This window comes from Vicugna pacos, chromosome 3, assembly GCF_048564905.1.
Source record: "Vicugna pacos chromosome 3, VicPac4, whole genome shotgun sequence".
Classification (NCBI taxonomy): Eukaryota; Metazoa; Chordata; class Mammalia; order Artiodactyla; family Camelidae; genus Vicugna; species Vicugna pacos.
The window spans coordinates 8186131-8200883 of NC_132989.1; the positions used below are offsets into that span (position 1 = coordinate 8186131).

Below are 14753 nucleotides of genomic sequence, written 5' to 3' on the forward strand. Positions count from 1 at the left end.
ATGGTTGGTTCTCAATAAACACGTTTTGTCAGTGACTGAAACATGACCCATCTCAGAGTATTACACAGGCACCAAGGACTTAAAAACACTTGACTGACGAAATGAAAAGGACAGAATGATTTTTACTCTTAGGGACTGAAGTCAGGTACCTCTGACTACCAGCCATAACAAGGGGCCAAAATTATCTGTGCACTGAGTGAGTGAAATGACCCAAGCACGCAAACCTGGCCTTTCAAATTTATTGCTTACAAAGACAAGAGGTTGGGAACATTGGTTGAAGCCAGATGTTCTGTGGGCTGGAGCTCATTGTCCTAACACTGCAGATTCTCAAAACCAGAACTCTGTGTGTTTGAGATGCTGGGACTTAAGATCCAACCCAGAAAATATTTCGAAACAATGTTGTACAATTACTTAATCGTTGTTATGTTATTTAATAGAACACTCTCTTATATACACTATTATAAAAACATCATGCCTGGGTCTCGAGTTCTGGAAGATCCAATTACAATAGCTTTTTTCCACATTTGTATTTCCTTTATTTTATTTAATTGCCTTAACATTTTCAGCAGATTTATCGTATATGACAGTGAGCAACCTGAGACTGTGTTAAGAGTGAGCCATGTTATTTCTTGTTCCCCACCCACCATTTCCCTCATACAACTCTGTCCTGTCTTTTAAAATCCTCATTAGCCTAGCCCCTGTTCCCTGCATGGAGTGTGGACCGTCAGAAAGACACTGGCCTGGAGGAAACTGCCCACTGGTGGACCTCATCGTTCTGTCTCTGAACTGTCGTGGGCTTTGGCCAATATCAGCTTGTCATCTCAACTTAAATGTGCAACATGTAGAATATACAAAATGCTCTCCATTTTCAGGATGTAAGTGGAAAGTCACTGAGTGTTTAGCTTTAAGAGCATGTGTTTGTGTGTGGATGTGTAACAGGATGATTCTCATGTATTTGTGTGTGTGTGTGTGTGTGTGTTTACTGCTCCATTTTTGTCATCATTCTGGTGACTGAAGCCATGTGGGATAAGAAGCCTTGATAAATGAGACCCTATGAGCCATCAGCAGCTCCCTATACCCTATCGTGGAAGCCTGGAGATACAGAACTGAAGGCACGACTCTATCCAACACACCAGTGGTGGGAACATGATGGCAAAGAGATCTGGGTGAGATGGAGACAGTGGATCACCAAGAGCCCACTGCCATCACACGGCAGCCGTGTCGTAAGAGTACCAGACACCCGCCACCCCTCATGCACTTTGACTCGTCCCATGCATGAGAGTTCTGCCCAAGACGTAAAAGATGCAAACTGGTAATAATTCCCACCACTTGAGTACTTTCTACACGATAAATAACGAGCCCAGTGCTTTATGTGCATTATTTCATTGCATCCTCCCAGTAACCGTTTGAGGCAGGGAAGCATTATTCTTCTTTTCATTTTACAGATTTGGAAACTGAGACCCAAAGAGACAAATTCATAATTTCAGAACTGAAACCGAAGTCCTTTTGACTACAGAGTCGAGGCCCTTAAGGACTGCATTACACGGAACACTCTGGTACCTTCGATTCTCCTCCATGATACTGACTTTGCGCAATGACTCAGGGCGGGTCTGCCCCTCTGCAACTGGGTGCAAAGTGATTTTCTTAGAACAGTTGTTTTGAGAAGAAATTATTTTGACAGAGAAATCGAGAAGTTTCTTTTTGAGGAGAAAACCAATGGAGCCATCAAATGCCGAATGGAAAAGTCTGTATTAAAAGGCACAGCAATCTCAAGTTGCATCTTTCAAGGGAGAAGGGACAGTAAGAGGAGCGTGCGCCGGGAGCTTTCTGTTGAAGGCTAACTGGCAGTCTCTCTGGAAAGATGCCCAAGTGTCATCTTGTTTCCAGCCTGGGGTATCGACTTTAAAACTAATGGAGATTTGAAGTGAACCTTGAGGAGTTTACAAAAGTTTCTCTCTCTGGTTGGGAAAGCCATGCACTTGGCCTTCAAGAAGAGCCTGGGATGTGTTGGTGGTTGTGAAGCAAGTCCCTGTTCTGCTAGCCTGTCACCACTGTGTTTCTCAGCGTCTTGTCTCTCCCGACTCCTGTACACGGAAGCATCATCCTGTTATAGAAGTGGATTTACAGCTGAAATTACCAAAGTGGCCCATTACATTGATCAAGACAGAAAAAAAAAAAAAAGGCTGCAGTTTGTCCCAGCTGTCTGAAGAAGAGTTCTCCTGCAAATGGAGGGGTACTAAATCATATCTTTTCTCTCTCTCATCTTAAAAATTAAGTGCATGCAAGAATACCCCTCATGACATGATTTCAGAAAGAAAAAAAAAAAGTGATGCTTGGCAGGACAAAAGGTCAGAGCATTCCAGAACACTGAGATTTGCACAGAGCTGCATTTCAAAGCTCCCGCCACATGTGCTCCTTCCTCACAGGGACAGGGAAGGGGAGGACCGATAATCCCTAGGGAGAGCTTTTCAGAGATGAATCCACACCGAACAGGCATGGGGTTGGGAAAAGGAGGCTGAAACTCACTGACAGTGGCTAACGGTTGGGACTAATTCAGCTTTTGGAAGACAGAACACTCCATGGAGTGTGTGAGCTACAACATAGTTCCTGTTTTAATTAGCAGCACCCCAGGGAGAAGATGGGCTTATAATTGACTAGTTTGCTGATCGGTCAACTTCAACCCATAATCAGACATGCTGAGAAGTGGACATTAATCGAGAGCTTTGACTAGCAGGAAGCCCGCCCCATTAGCGTGGCTGGTGTCAAAGCAGGTTGTTGTCTTTCCTCTGGGTCCTTTCAGGAAGAGATGCCAAACAAAGTATTTTCTAGACCCTCCCTCACTCTCCATCTACCCACCTTTCTGGTCTAATTTTTCCCAGCAAGTCTCCTCTCAGGCTTTTACTAACAGAAGCTGACTGATTGGCACTTCCACTGTTCAACTTTGACCTCAAGCTGTATTGCTGGACATTCGCTGTTGGACTTGCCCTCCCCCAAGCCAACAGCACGACCGCCACCATATCTGAGCTCCTTCCTTCCTTAAGTGCACTTGAATTGCTGTGTTGAGAAATTCTCTCTCACCCACTTGGTGGAATCTTGGTGAGACTGTAAGTAGTTAAGGACCACAGCTTCCTATCTTTTCCTCTCACGCCCATCTCCCGAAAAGAGAACTGGGTTCATGACCCAGATGAGGCCCTTTGGACTCTTTCCCCCAAGACCCTGACTCTTGAGAAAAATGAGAGAAAAGAAAAATAGTTGAAGCTAAATATTCTAGTAACAAACTCGGATCAGATTGTTCGTATTTCTTCTTGCTACACAGACCCCTAAGGTATCAGATTCCTGTCTGATTCCTACCTTGATTCTCAGGACTTCCTCCGAATCCATGAGCCCTCCACTCTCCTCTGTTACATTCCTTTCTGCCTAAATGAAGCAAAGTGTTGCCTGCCATTAGTTAACCTCAAATGAGGGGGTACCCAAGAGAAAGTGCCCAAACGTATAGCTTGCTGTTCATTCTCCACATTCCTTTCCCTGCTCCCAGGAGGAAAACGGGCAGAAGGCAAGCACATCATACTTGTGCTACATGAGGGGCTAAATAAACACAGGAGAAGAAACGAAGCGTCATTACTAATGAGTCTGCGTTTGGGGCCTGGCGTGAGCCTCTTCACCCCACATGTTCTCATGGGATCTCCTTGGAAGCTGCATTCCCGTGGGATTCCCGCTGCAGTTTGGAACAGGAGAGGGACTTGTCTGGCTCCTCTTCCTGCTCAGTTTTCTGTCGGGGGCCCCCACACTCACACATGCCCTCAACCACTTGCGGTTGATGGCTGATATGTGCATGAACGTCACCCAGCATCTCGTGCAGGAGGGAGAAATGCTACCTACCCTCTGCTTCCCGGTCGTATCTGGGGCATGGTTTGTATTAGCCTGCCTTAAAGGAGGCGAGTCTTGGCACGCCGTCCGATGGGTGTGCTGTCCATGTGTGTGTACTCTGTTGCCAAGCTACCCCAGGAACAACACATCCCTGCGGCAACAGTCTCCTGCCCAGTGCGTCCTTGGTGCCTTTGCCGGGGGAGAAATACCCACCTGGCCTGGTGCACACACTGATCTTGTTTCACCTCTAGGTACAAATCAGGCCTTGGGCCTCAGGGCTAGGCTACGGCTGAGAGGTCCCAGCGGCTGAAGGAGCCACAATTCCCAGCTTGCAGATTCCCAACTGTGTGCTCAGAATTCTAAGGAGCTGACACGTTTCCCTGGCTGACTGGGATTTACACCTCTCACCCGTGATGAACACGAAAGCGAGAAAAATATACACAAAAAAGGGAGTTCACCAAAGCTAGACAGGGACCCGGGGAAGGAAATCTGCAGAATCAGGTCAGCTTAAACTGGACCAGCTTGGCCAACCACGCACTTTCATAACCACGTCAATTCTACGCTTTCACGGGTTTGATTTTCTTTCAGCCCAATCCACTGAGGAGTTGCTCGTGAGTTCTGTGGATTTTCTGCACAATTACAGATTATTGCCATGGCAACAACAGAATCATGTGACAACTCTGCTACCTCCGAGACCAGGAGCAGCCACTTACAGGCACCACACATCATCTCGTAATGGGACTCTGTGCCGCTGGCCTCACATTGTTCCAAGGCTAATCACTGCTTTTTCACAGATGTAGTCCCCCACCCACTCACTCGATTTTCATGATCTTTTAAAATAGTTTGGATTTGCTCTAAAGCAGTTCCACATTTGCCTGTGTTTAGCTGGTCATAAAAAAGGTATTACCTGGGGGGTTGGCAGAAGGAAAGAAGTGGGGTAAAACTTGAGGAGTGGAGGCAGACGGGAGGCAACAGGCAGAGGAGAAAGGGTTGTGCTAGCGGATGGCTTTCTTGCCACTATGTCACTGAGCTGAAACCCGTGACAGTCCTGAGATGCTGGGTTGGCCACGCTGGGAATGAATAAAACCTGCCCGCTTTCAAATGAGCTCAACTCTTCAGTCCACTTTGCAGGCACAATGAGAAAGGGGGCCACTGATAATTAAGTTAGAGATGTGATTGAGAACGGGGACCAGGTAATATTTTCTGTCTGGCAAAACAATCAATTTATTTTTCAGAAACTTGTGCACAGAGCCAAACCCCAGGCTCTTTCTGCCAAACATTCCCCCCTTAATTTTTTAACCTCTGGGCATTTCAAGGAAAATTGAATCCACATGTTTTCAGATTCATTTGCAAATGCAGTTTGCTCAGAGCTGTTTGATGACCAGTATGCCCTTTGAGTGTTTTTATGAGCTTAAACTTATTTTCCCCCAAGTCTCTTGCTTCTGAACTAGGAAGCGGCATTTGGAGTTTGCGGCAGAATTCAGAGATGATCATTTTCTAAAACCTTTGCCGGGGTCTTGTGTCTCTTTCTGGACCCTGGCAAAGCTACGAAAAGGTTTACACAGAGTATATAAGAATAATCTAGCGTAACTTATTGTTTTTATGACGGAGAAGCAGATCTGATATGAACACGGTCCAACTCCTGGATCACGTGGTTTCCCTATCTTTCTTTATTGCTGATGACATTTGTATGAAAGCAGATGTTTTCTTTCCCAGGGATATGTTTCCACCTGCGACATAATTCCCTGATTGGACTAACGCTTCAGAGGCAGGGTTGGAAATTTAGATTCAGCCCTCCCCCAGACCAAACTGCAGCAAACCATCTTTGTTTATTACAGCGAGCCACGTGTAGTACTACGGACCCCCGGATTTGGAGCATTCATTTTCTAACTCAGCCATATGACCCAGAACAAAATTCTAACTTCCAGGAAGGTGGGGGTATTACACGTGCATGTTCTAGAGAGCATGAACAAAATGCCTAATAACAAGTGGGGAGAGTAACTGGGGAAGACCTGCAGAGCCGGGAAAATGCCTCTCAGCCTGAGATTTTTCTGAGTTAGCTCTCAGATTTCCCTCAAGGATGTTCCGATGGATACCACCTACGTTCCAGGACTTTCGTTAATGAGGAATTAGCCTGCAGAGCTCTTTGGATAAACATTTGTGTGTGCAAATAACATTCTTCCAGGAAGCTCACTTAATACGGTGTCTATTTTTTTCCTTCCCTCTTTACTTCCCTTCACCAGACTTATGATCCCAGAGAAAGTTGCATTAAATTCACATGCCCTATTTTTAACTTTCATCTGGACTTCCTTTCTCCCCCCACCCCCAACCCCGTTTAAGCATGAGAATCAAGCAAATAACGACCCTTTGTATTATATCCAATAGAAGGTCACAAGCTCAGGGAATTTACTTAAGTTCCCGGGAGAAGTCAGGCCATAAAAGATTCATGTGCATGGCCTTCATACTGTGCTATTCTGGCTGTCGGTTCTGCTAAGTATTTTCACTCCCATTCTGTAGACAAGAACAACTGATGTACGGACGGATCCCGCAATTGTTTCAGTTTTGGTAGAGAAACTGTCTGCAAATTCATAGCCTCGCTTCATCCTTGGCTCGCCCAAATCAAAAGCGTGAAGTGAATGGTGGGCGGCTGCCGCTGCTGTGGTCAGCACGGCCTACAGAAGGGAGCATCGACGGACGCATCATCAGATTGCTCTCCAAGAGTTTTTAAATTACTGCATTTTTCCTCCGAGAACATGTTCCTTAGAGTTTACCGAACAGACAGGGAGGAGGAGGAGAGGAAAACGCAAGCCTGTAGGTAGCTTACTGTTAGGTTTAGCCGGGAACTCAAACTCCAGTGTGTGCAAGGGCCAGGAGGGTAACTTAAACAGGCAAGGGGGGCCTGAGCAGTGTGCTGACCCGAGGACACCTGCTGTCCTTCCTTACACGGACACTAGCCGCTCAGCTCAACTTGATTTTTGCCACATGGGGTGGCAGGTGGAGGGCAGACAGATCTTTTTTCTCTTCCTCTTCAATGAGAAGCCATAAATTTATGTATTTAGATTAAGTTTCCTGGTTTTAACGCAATGGGGCTGTCTTCACATCTATAAAACTGCATGGTGGACTAAAGACACTAGGCATGTGTCTCTAGATATCAAACAAGCTCGGTGGATCAGCCAAGTGGGTGGAAACGCAGTCAACCCCATTGATTTCCTGGACATTTTTTTAAAACTTCTAGTCTCAGTGCTTAACTGTGATGTAAGGTTGTAATCAGAAGGAGCTGTGGTTGTGCTCAAGACGTGGGGGAGGAGTGGGAAACGGGTGGAGTGAAGGGGCAGGATGTAACCAGCATCCTTCTCATGACCTCCATCCCAACTTGGACAGTTTACATGTGTATTCAGTTGATAATATTTTTTGAGTACCTCCATGTATCAGCTCCACATTGGACATTAGGTACGTGTGGGGAGCAAGTCAGTCATCACTGCCATCTTCACAGAACAACGTCCATGGGGGACACAGACACCAATCACGTAACCGTACAAATGAATGCAAACTGTCCAATGCAATACGTCTTACAAAGGAGAGGTGTGGGCTATCTATGATCATATATATTTAAAGGATCTGATCTGATCAGAGTGGTGGGGAAGGGGAGTAAGGATGACTATGAGGGCCACAAGGCAGAGTTACTCAGGCCCAACGGAAGGGAACTGGCTGTCAGGCAGAAGGAAGAGCCCTTGCAAAGACCCTGTGGCAGAAGGGAACTGGATGAACACAAGGTACTGAAAGGCTAGTGTGGCTGGAATGCGGAAATCACGAAGGAGGCTGCAGAAGTGGGCAGGGGCCAGAGCTAGCAGAACCTTCTAGGTGATGTTAAGAAGTTGTGACCGATCCTAGATCCAGGCAAGTGCAACTGAGTGACTCTAAGCAGAGGAGTACAGGATCGGGTGTGCATTTTGAAAAGATCGTTCTGGGGACAGGGTGAAGAGTGGCTTGGGAAAAGCTTAAGCAGGGAGACAGATCAGGAAGCAACCGCACTGTGGTGGTGGCATCTTGCATTAGGATGGTGAGTGGAGTCATAGAGAAAAGTGAACAAATGTGAGAGAGAATAAACATAAATGAGAGGACTTGGTGGTATACGTGACGCTTTATTTTAATGTGTCAGCTTTGCTAGGCTCTACGGCCCAGCGACATCTTCAAGCATTAAGCTAGGTCTTGTTGTGAAGGTGTCTGGTAGATGTGGTCACATTTACAGACAGTTGACTTGAAGTAGAGAAGATTAACCTCCATAATGTGGGTGGACCTCATCCCATTATCTGGAGGCTCTACCAGGAAAAACTTGAGTTCCCCAGAGTGAAAAAAAAATTCTGCCACAAGACTGTACTATCAACTCCTGCCTGAGTTCCCAGCCTGCTGGCCAGCCCAGCAGATTTCAGACTTGCCAGCCCCGCAGTCACGTGAGCCAATACCTGGTCCTACTTCTCTAGAGAACCCTCACTGATCGAATACACATTAGACACACTTCACACCATTCCTCAGATATTCTTGTTCCTTCCGGGGAAAAGATAAGATGTAAATTATATCAACTCCATCTCTACAAGGAAATACGACACATTCATGCATGCACACTTTTGCAATATGAATAATGGTAGTACGAGGAAATATTTCTTTGTAGGGAAGTCCAGGAGTTTGATGGAGGGGGCAGGGGAAACCCAACCCTTTAGAAGGAAATTTGGAAAGTCTGAAAATCTTATAAAATATGAAAAAGGCTTTTCTTTGACAAACTTTCATCCTGAAGTTTTCCAGGTGGTCCTTAGAGAAAAGGGCAAATGTTGGTAACAGGAGAGGCTGTTTTATATGGACCATCACTGGAGCCTCTGATCGGTGGAGCCCAGCAACAGCCAGAGCAGAGCTGAGTTTTCCCAGGTCCTGGAGTGAGGGAGATTTTAGGCTGGATGAGGCTGAGGTCCTGGGTGAGAAAGGCCACGGACGCCGATACTCACCAGCTAGCAAATAGGCCCAGAGAGTCCAGAGGAAGCGCAATAAATCGGCGACCTCCAGTTTCCATTACTGTGAGCCCTTTAACCCCTGGAGCCAAACAAAAAAGTAAATAAAGTCCCAGAATAGAACTGGCTTTAAAAAGAAAAAAGGAAAAGCTTTCTTTTCTTCTTCTGCCCTCCTTTCCCCCCACCCCCTTCCGTTCTGTGGCTCAGATTCTGATCCAGGCCTCCTCGGGAGAGCAGCAAGTTTGCTGTCTGCATGAGGTGGCAATGTTGGGAAAGAGGCTGCTATTGGTGTGGAATCGCAATTCCCCCGCGCTCCCGCTAAGCAGCCCTTTCAACGTGGTCGCCAGGCGACTCTCCGCTTCATCACCGTGCCCTGGTAATCCAGCAGGTTGTGAAGGGAGGGGGCAGGAGGAAAATAAAGGCAGGGGTGAGTTCAATGTTGAAGCCAGTTCCCTCAGGGGAGAGAGGGGCAGGGCGCAGGTACATGCAGCCTGGCCCTGTGTTTGCTAGATTGTTTTTTTTTTTTTTTCCCTTTTGGATCAATAAATAGACCAGAGAGGCAGAAGACCTCATCCAGACTCTGAATCCCCCTAAGGTCTATCAACTAGATGGGAAAGCATGCTCAGTCCCTTAGTACAGTACGCAGGTTATCAGGCAAGTCAATTAAATTCAGTGTCTCAATTTCTCCCTGTGCCTGCCCCTGCCCTAAAAAAGAAAAAGAAAAAAAAAAGGAATGATAATTTTCATCCATTGAGGCCACAGGAGGCAAATAGAATGATAATGTTTGAAGTGACTTCAGTGACTTCAGCTAAATTATGTGAACTCCCAGCTGATGAAGGAACCATCTCTCCCTCACTTCTGACGACTGATCATGCAGACGCTCCTTGTAACATGTTCATTGGTGCAAGGTGGAGGGAAGGAACTCAGTCCCGAGATCATCCACTCCACCATCTCACAGCTCTGGGTTTTGCAAACTTATTTTCTCTGCAGAGCCAAAGGCTCTCTTCAGTAAGCTGCACTGAGGAAGGAGGAAGCACTCTTGCTGGTACTTAGATCAGGCATGGTTTATTACAACAGCTGCTGACTTACTGGACATCCTCTGTTATCAAAAGCCCTCCCTTCTAATACAACGCACCAAGAAATAATCCATAGAGTACAACTAGAGAAAGACAGAGAAGTACAGATGTGCTATAAACACACACATAAAATATGTCAGGAGCAAAGTAAAAGCGTAAAATCAGCCAGCAGAAACGGCCCAGCTTAAACAGGGCATTAAGTGGTATTAACAGACTAGTTCTAGAAATGATCAGAAATTCCCAGCTGAATCAAAGATTGATATCAAAGACTCAGAGATACCTCAAGGCCAGCATCTCTGGAGAGGAGTGGAGCTGATTGGAACGCAAGCTCTATCTCTTCCCTGTGCATTTGAGTGAACACTTTAAATCTCCAAAGATTGAACTATAAAGAGAAATTAGTTTATTAATAATTCACAGACTTCAAGGGAAAAAAAAATGTCAAAAGCATATGCTCAAGGAACAAAGCTGATTCTATTTTCCCTGTTTAGAAAAGAGCTACGTGTAGAGAAGTTGTAGCGCCAGGCTCAAAAACTGAACTTGCTTTTTTTCCCCCCTTGTCTTCATGTTTTTAGAGGTATGTTTCTAATAAAATATATGAGAGCATTTAGTCTAATTTCCCTCTGCATACTTCAAGTTTTTCAAATCCTAGGAGGTTTGTGGGGAGTGTCAAAAGCAGAATATTTTATTCAAGGCTTGAATAGTTTGAGATATTTTCGTGGTGAAGTTATTAGCCAAGCATACTTAATTGGAGTTTGTGAATTCAAGGCAATATACTCAACAATGGGTATGAAAAAAAAAGAAAGGTTAATAAAAATCTGAATTTAAAATGACACAACTAAATCACTAGATGATCAAGTCACTCTTTGAGAGAAGCCTCCTATTAATATGAGAAGAAGAATGTATTTTTCTGGGAATCCACTAGACTGAGATGTCCTGGAGGATTCGACCCCATTTTTCTCATTAGCCCAGGGCTCACTCATGAGCCAGCTACTGAGCTGCCTCAGTCTCCCCAATGTGGCTGAGAACAGGCTGGCATGAATAAACACAGACGGGAACAAAAAGTGGCACACCTGGTCTCTTGCCAGACAGGTCAGCACTCAGGCGCAGAGTGGCCCTGACCTTTCTCAACATAGAAGCTCTGTGGAGGGGGAGGTGCGTCTGTGTACTACACCCCACCCACTCACGTCTCCTCCCAGACATTGCTCCTAAAGTTATCCCCTCTCTCTTCTGCACAGTTTCCCCATCGAGTGGATCATCACCACCAGCTCCGAAACCACTTCTCACCTTAATAAAATCCTTGGTCCCAATACTCTTAACACCTATAACCAATTTGTTTGAACATCCCTGTAAAACAAAACCCATTTTCAATTTTAATTTAAAATGGTCTTACATCACTATTTTATTTCCTAACATCTCATTCTTTCTTGAACCCATTCTCATCAAGTTTCTGTCTTCACTCCTCTAACTGAAACAAATAATTTGTCATTATATGAAATTATACTATATCCTTGATTTATTAATTCCCTATCTTCCTTATTAAAATGTTGCCTCCATGAAAAGGACTTAGTTTTGTTTATTATTGAAGATTATCGATCATTACTGTAACCCCAGCACAGGGCTGACACATAGTAGGTTTTCAAAAAAATTGGTTGTATAAATGAATAAGTAAAAAGAGGTCATGTTCTTTTATATGAAACCCATGTGTGATCCAAGCTATAGTCCCTTTGATGGTTAAATGGTATGTTAATACATAAAATTACTGCCACAGAAATCTCTTTTAATAGTCACTCTTTAAGAAATGAATGCTGGAGAAATCTTCCTCATCAGAAGTAGAAATTCAAGCTCAAAAATCTCATCATAGAGGATAGTATAGGTATACAGTAGGCAGTAAAAAAAAAATGTTGAATTGATACCCTTGCAACATATGACAATTACCTGATACTCTACTGCAGCATTTTTGCCAAGTAATATGATTGGTGCAAAGAGAATGCATCCTGGACTTTAGCCAAGTTGCTTGAAATACACAGCTAACTGAAGGAACAGTCCCGGGCTTTGTATTTTAGGATGATGGCAAGGCAGGTCCCTGTTCTCAGCATGAAAACACTTCTTAGGACCATCAAATTATTTGTTACTCTTTTTTTGACAATCTTCTAAATCCAGTTTTAATTCCTCATCTTTTTGCTTTAGGTCAGGGATGGCAACTCAAATGTATCTCATATGCCAAACCCAGTTAAGTCACTCATCAAATATTTAGTTCAATAAATATTTATTACATATCTAAGGGTAAAAGACACTGTACTTGATGCAGGAAAGACAACAATGAGCAAAATAGACAAAAGTCCTGCCCTAAAAGAGTTTCTGCTTCAGTAGTAGGTGGTCACCGGATTAGTAGTAAAGATTCTGTGATCTATTAGTGATGTCTGCTATGGGTGCAGAGATGAGTGTGGCAGTACCAGTGCTAGCCCAGGATTTGCATTCTGGTTTAAGATTTTGTTTATAATGTTGACTTAGCTTTCTAGCTCAAGCCACCTATCTCCAGAAATGATTTAACCCACTTCATCAAGTGAGTGTTTACTGCTCAGCTCAGCTTAACATTTTATTTGGTCCCAGTAGCTATTTTCCTGTTCAATTCTTTGTGATGAGATTGTAGCCTCAAATCTCAAAGCTTTCTTTTTACCTACCTCTCATTTCCTGTCTTGCTTCCCCTGTTTGCCCACTTATTCATTGGTTCATGCAAGAACTAGACTCAGCAGTTACTATATGCCAGGTACTCAACACCCAAACAGAACAGATACACTCCCTGTTCTCAAAGGAATTTCTATTTTAGAAGCAAGATAGAAATAAACAGGCAAATTTATAAGATAATTCAAGATAATTTATGTGACTAGGGTAGTAACAGGGTAATCTAGGTAGATTGATTAGGGGAGCATGATTTTAGGAGATGATATTAAAGATGAAATCTGGAAGATGAAAAGGAGCCAGACACAGGAAGGTACGACCTCTGGTGCTGTAAGCTCAAACGTCCTGAGGCAGGAACCAACTTGGCCTCTTCCAAAATCATTACAGTTGGAGTACAGTGAATGAGGGGAGGGCAGTGAGAGACAGTGAGGAAGGCAGGCAAGAACAGCTCAGGGAAGCATCTAGGAATGGTAAGAATGGTGTCTGCCTACCTGCCCAGAATTTTTGCTCATTTCCTACTGTCAGACTTTCCAGGTATCACCATCAGCCATCTCCCAAAGCAACTACTCAGTGGCCTCTGGGATCAGACATGTCCCATGTCACCAGCTCATTACTGAGACTTCTCAGTGTCTCCTGCCACATCCTTGCGAGTCTGGTCAGAAGCCTGTGTTGCGCACGCTCTGGTCTAGCCCACTTCCAACTCAACTCTGGTACAGATTCCACTACTCAAAGCTCCCTCTGCCTCCTCCCTCTTAGCAGGCGTCCAGATTTCACCAGATTAAACCCATCAGCTGGAAGGAAAGGGGATGCTAAGAGAGGATTTGTTTCTGACAATCACCTGAAGCACTCAGTTATGAAGCGGTCCCAAAGCAGGGGTCCCAGGGCAGCACCACCGCAAGGCACTAATTACTCTTTCTGCGAAATTGCCTTGTTTCAAAGCCTTAGAGCCCAGGGGCATTGACTATCAAAACTCAGTTTAAAGAGACTTCTTAACAGGGACAGCGGATTCAGTGACTTAGGGCCCTGTGCTAAGATGCCTGCCCCCAGCTTATCCTCACCACCTGTCGTTTGGTCTGATATTCTATTGTTAAAGAGTCAACTTTGGTTCTTGAAGATTTCCCACTTAGTAAATAGAAATATTCTCAGAAGAGCCAACATTTTAAGCCATTATTGTTTTTGCCTCAGTTTCTTCTCTCTTACTCCAAACTGTCTTGTGAGATCGCCCATCCCACCTCTCCGATTCCTGCTCTCATTTGAACTCCTGGTGTCCTATTCCTCTAGTCATTTTAAATGTATAGTTTCGCCAGTACCTGGTGCAGTGCGTTTAAGTATTATTCCCAAAGTACAGGTGGGAAAATCTAAGCTGTGAATTCCATTCTTTGACTCTTCAGTGATACCTACTTGAATCAGGACTGGTAGAGTTTAATTACAATATTGACATCACATTGCTCAACGGGAGAAAAATACAAAGAGGCAAATGAAGGAATTTTCAGAGAGTACCAAGGATGGTTAAACAAGGCTACTCTGTTTCCCTAATACCACGGATGTGCTAGAATCATAAAGAGCAAGCTAGTTACAGATACGTTACATCTCATATGTAGTAATTCAAATGGTTGCTCTCAGCACTGGCTTCAATGCAGAAGGTTAAAAGACATGCCATGGTATCTACTGGACTAAGTCTGTATAAGAGTGTTTTTTGTGTTCACTAGGTGAGTGGTCTGGAAAGACTGCATCATGGCAACGCCCTGTGGTTTCTTTCCACAGGCTCAAAAGTTGCCATAACATTAGACAGAACAATCTGAGTACATGAACAAGCGAAGAATGAAGGCAGCTGACTCAATAGAGTGGCTCTTAAAACAACGGAATGATACATAATTCCGACCTGAAAATTGATTGGGTTTTTTTATTATTATTAAAAAAAAAAAGAAAAAGAAAAAGCAATAGAAAAAGAAAAGAGGCTGGCAATTAAAGAAGATATGAGGAAAACATGCAAAACAGAAACCTGGGCAGATGATGACAAGATTACAAAGGCCTCCTCAGCAGCTGAAAGGTCAGATATTTACGAATTTTTTACATATTAAAAATTGATAGCAGCGTGACCTCATTAAAGAGCTAACATTAGTAGAAAAGG

General features: G+C 44.3%; 2 long non-coding RNA genes across 3 annotated transcripts in view; both read right to left on the minus strand.

Annotated features, from left to right (window-relative positions):
- LOC140691053 (uncharacterized) overlaps positions 1 to 14753 on the minus strand; it is a 225854-nt gene that overhangs the window by 11509 nt on the left and 199592 nt on the right. The gene's annotated exons all lie outside the window — the stretch shown is intronic.
- Positions 1731 to 4483, minus strand: LOC140691048 (uncharacterized). 2 transcript variants are annotated; one of them, XR_012066496.1, is made up of 3 exons: positions 4406 to 4483; positions 3352 to 3417; positions 1731 to 2104 (listed from the first exon to the last, which is right to left on the minus strand). It is a non-coding gene; the product is annotated as an uncharacterized lncRNA (long non-coding RNA). The 2 variants fall into 2 exon arrangements; XR_012066494.1 differs by having other exon boundaries at positions 4081 to 4476.